This window comes from Euphorbia lathyris, chromosome 1 (genome assembly GCF_963576675.1).
Source record: "Euphorbia lathyris chromosome 1, ddEupLath1.1, whole genome shotgun sequence".
Classification (NCBI taxonomy): Eukaryota; Viridiplantae; Streptophyta; class Magnoliopsida; order Malpighiales; family Euphorbiaceae; genus Euphorbia; species Euphorbia lathyris.
The window spans coordinates 28643881-28648853 of NC_088910.1; positions in this window are offsets into that span (position 1 = coordinate 28643881).

Genomic DNA, 4973 nt, shown 5'->3' on the forward strand with positions numbered 1-4973 from the left:
GAATACTAGCATATTTGATTAGTTTGTATGTCAGCATATGCCATATAAAGCATTGCTCAAATTTCGTTGCTGAGGTGGTGCAGTTGATCTTAGGATAAATGAAGTAGGTCAGCAGATAGTGAGCCATCTTTTGGTGCTGACCCATAGAGGAACTGGAGACTTCTCTTGAGTGGCCTTCAGGTTTATAGAAGGTGACTTCGTACCCAGTACCGTCATGATCTCTAGATCTTCTCAGCTTTGCTCCTTCATTTTTCAACTTCAGCAAATTCGCCAAATAGGTGGGATTGATGAAAATCGTTTTCCCCCTTACTACTGTTGCCAGATAGTCCTAGTTATCATCAGCGACTTGGAAGTTCTTGTAGAATTCCCTTACTAGGTCAGGATAGGTGTGATCCCTAATAGAGAATAGCTCGGTCCATCCATTTTGCGATATCCATTTGCAGAAGGGTTGCTCGGAAGTCACGAAGGACTCAGAGACCCATCGAGAGAAGCCCACTTTCCATTCGCTAATATTACCAAAAACCTTGGTATAGGTTCTGGTTTTGGTCGGTTTTCCTTTGGAGGAGGTAGCTTGCCCAGTTTTTCCTTTACTCGGCGTAGTGACCTTGGCAGTTTCAGGCACAGAAGTTTGCCTGGAGGGTTCATCGGAGCTGGTCTTAGGGTGACCGGCACCGGAGATGTTGACGGAAACTTTAGTCATAGTTTCAGAACAAGTTTGGGAAGCTTTGAGAGTTTTTAGAGAGAAAGCTTTGCCTTAGAATTCGGTAGGTGTAAAGAAAATAAAGAATGGGGATTTATCCATTATTTATAGCGGTGAAGAGTGGATCTTATCGAATCCATGTGTCAGTTTTGCCTTGGGATTGTCAATCGACAAGGATCCTGGCTTTTATGACACATTCGGCTCATACGTCATCCTAGGTGGCTATACGCGTGCTTTTGCATTTAATGCAACGGATCTAACACTCAGCGTTTAGAATACTAAGCGTTTTGGATTCTGAGTGGTCAGTAGTATATGAAAGGATGATTTCTCAGTTTAAGATAACTACTCGGTGTGCATATTGACTCAGTATTGATGTGTATTTTGTGTTAAGTACTCAGCATAACAATCACTCAGCATGCATAACTCATTCATCATATTAATTCACTCAACATAAATTAACATTTTAGAACAGGAATTTACTGAAGAGGATTAAACATACCAATGGCTTCTCTCAGTATATTGAACTGTTCACGAGCCAGTGGCTTTATGAAGATATCCGCAAGCTGCTCATCCGTTGGGACGTAGGTCAGCTTTATCTCACCTTTGAGTACATGGTCTCTAATGAAGTGATGCCTTATGCTGACATGCTTCATTCTGCTGTGTTGAATTGGGTTCTTTGATAGATCAATTGCACTTTTGTTGTCGCATTTGACCTCAATTGTCTTTGTTTGAACACCATAGTCTTCAAGCTGTTGCTTAATCCATAGGACTTGAGCAACACAATGACCAGCAGCAATGTACTCAGCTTCAGTGGTAGACAAGGCTACTGACGCCTGCTTCTTGCTGAACCAAGATACAAGATAGCTTCCTAAGAAATGACATCCTCCAGAGGTGCTTTTTCGTTCTAGCTTGTCTCGACCATAGTCAGCGTCAGTGTATCCAACGAGTGTAAAGCCATGAGTGTTGGGATACCATAAACCTACGTTCACTGAGCTTTGCAAGTATCTAAGGATTCTTTTTACAGCTATGTAATGAGATTCCTTAGGGTTAGATTGATATCTAGCACAGTAGCATACTGAGAACTAAATGTCCGGTCTACTGGTTGTTAAGTAAAGTAGAGAGCCTATCATACCTCGATACAATTTGCTATCTACTGACTTACCATTCTCGTCAGCGCAGAGGACAGTGTCAGTGCCCATAGGAGTGGATATTGGCTTGCAATTTTCCAAGTCATATTTCTTTAATATCTCCTTGGCATATTTGGCTTGACTGATGAAGATGCCATTCTTTCCTTGTTTTATTTGCAGTCCGAGGAAGAAGTTGAGTTCTCCCATCATCGACATTTCAAACTCAGTCTGCATTTGTTTGCTAAATTCCTTGCACATTGATTCGTTAGTTGCACCAAAAATTATATCATCAACATAAATTTGAGCCAGCAGGGTATCTTTACCCTTTCTCTTTATGAATAAGGTTGTATCAGCTTTGCCCCTGACATAGTTTCTAGTCATCAGGAAACTGGTCAGCCACTCATACCAAGCACGTGGTGCTTGCTTGAGGCCGTACAGAGCCTTTTTGAGCTTATAAACGTGGTTTGGGAATTTTGGATCCTCAAACCTTGGAGGTTGATTAACATAAACTTCCTCGTTTATAACTCCATTAAGAAATGCACTCTTAACATCCATTTGGAATAATTTAAAGTTCATGTAAGATGCATATGCACATAAGATCCTAATAGCTTCTAGCCTTGCCACTGGGGCAAAGGTCTCACCGTAGTCAATACCTTCTTGTTGACTGTAGCCCTGAGCTACAAGCCTTGCTTTGTTCCTGACTACGTTTCCTTGCTCATCCAGCTTGTTTCGGAAGACCCATCTTGTTCCAATGGTCTTCTGACTCCTTGGATGTGGCACTAGGTCCCATACATCGTTTCTTCTGAATTGGTCAAGTTCCTCTTGCATTGCGCTCATCCAGAATTCATCTTCCTCGGCATCAGCGAAGTTCTTAGGTTCCTGAACTGAGACGAAGGCTACATTGCTGAGGTACCTCCTGAGTTGATTCCTCGTCATCAGGGTATTCCCAGCAGAATCAAGGATTGCACTCTCTGAGTGCCCTCTTAGAATCCTTATCTCTTTAGGTAGATTGATGTCTTGTGTTGTCTGTGTTTCAACAATCTCTGCAGAAGTAGACTGGTCAGTGAAAACAATCTTAGGTTCACTCTTACTCTTGGTCAGCCTTTTAGTGAATGACTCAGCAGCTAGTTCTTGGTCAGCAGTTAATGAGTGTGGATCATCCTTGGTCAGTGGCTGGTATCTACCTGCAGGGTTAGTCTCGTCGAACTCAACATGTACTGACTCTTCTAAAACTTGAGTTCGTTTATTGAAAACTCTGTATGCTTTGCTGTTTGTTGAGTAGCCTAAAAAGATAGCCTCGTCAGCTTTTGAGTCAAACTTTCTAAGCTATCTTTGGTATTCAAAATGAAACATTTACAGCCAAAGGCACGAAAGTATCCAATGTTGGGCTTTCGTCCTTTCCAAAGTTCATAGGGGGTTTTCTTTAATATAGGTCTAACTAGAGCCCTATTAAGAATATAGCACGCTGTGTTAACAGCCTCTCCCCAAAAGTACTTTGGAAGCCTATGCTCATCCAGCATTGTCCTGGCTATTTCTACCAGAGTTCTGTTCTTCCTTTCAACAACCCCATTTTGTTGAGGTGTTCTAGGAGCAAAGAAATTATGGTCAATGCCGTTGGCTTCACAGAATTCAACAAACTTTTGGTTTTTGAATTCTCCACCATTATCACTTCGGATGTGAGCCAATTTTAGGTCTTTATCATTTTCAATTTTTCTAACCAAATTTGAAAATGTCTCAAAGGTCTCATCCTTGCTACTCAGCAAGATGACCCAAGTGTACCGAGAGAAGTCATCTACAATGACCAAGGAAAATCTTCTTCCACCCAGACTCAGCGGCTGGACTGGACCGAAGAGATCCAAGTGTAGTAATTCTAACGGACGCTTAGTTGAGACAATGTTTTTGCTATGAAAAGATTGTTTGGTTTGTTTTCCAGCTTGGCAAGCGTGGCATAATTGATCTTTTTCAAATTTAAGTTCAGGCAGTCCCTCAACCAATTGCTTTCTTGCTAATTTGGCCAGGAGGTCCATGCTTACATGACCAAGTCTCCTGTGCCATAGCCAGGAATTTTCTTCCTTTGATACTAAGCATACAGTTTTTGAAAACTTTTTCTCTAAGTCTAGCATAAAGACATTATCTATGCGAGGGGCAGTTAAAATTAACTCATTTGTTTTACCCTCATATATTTTACATCCAGTAGCATCAAATATAACTTTTCTCCCATTATCACATAGCTGAGCTACGCTGAGTAAGTTATATTTGAGTCCGCTGACTAGGGAGACTGACTCAATAGTAGGATTACCTCCGATGGTTCCTGACCCTACTATCTTACCCTTTTTGTTGTCTCCAAAACTTACGCTTCCTCCTCGTTTACGCTCAAATGTGATGAACTGAGTTTCATCACCAGTCATGTGCCTCGAGCATGCGCTGTCAATATACCACATCTTTGACTTCTCAGCACACCTCAGGCTTACCTGCATTGTAACTAGTTACTTTTAGGTACCCAATTCTTTTTGGGTCCTTGCTTGCTAGGTTCAATAGGTAAAGCATCATATTTTATTTTATGGTGGCATACTTTGACAGTATGGCCATTCTTTCCACAAAAGTCACAGCTGACCTTCTGCTTAGGTTGTCTCACTGACTAGTCAGCACCCCAGTGCTGAGCATGCCAGCACACCTTTGTGGTGTGACCTTTCTTCCCACAGAAGTCACACTGGACATTCCGCTGGGGATTCCATCTCTGCTGAGTACCTTGGTACTGAGTTCTCAGCGGAATGTTTCTTTTATTTGGAACCTTTAATTGGTTCTGGATAGTTGTGACGTCCTTTCTTAGTTTCTTTGAAACTGATTGGACTTTAGAGACAGACTCATGTATGATCTTCATGTTGTCATGCAAAGTTGAGTTGTCCTGAAGAAGGTATCTGAGGTCACTCAGCTTGACCTCTTCAACCTCGTCACCGCGCCTGTTGAGTGCTCTAATTTTCTTATTACACTTTTTGACAAGTGTATAGAGATCACTCAGGGCATTACCCATTTCGTTTCTGAGCTGGGAAAGTGGTATTACCTCATTTGATTGCTCCTCATCATCAGATGCAATGGAGGGGTCAGTATGCTCAGAGACGCACGGCTCAACAAGTTCGTCAGCCATG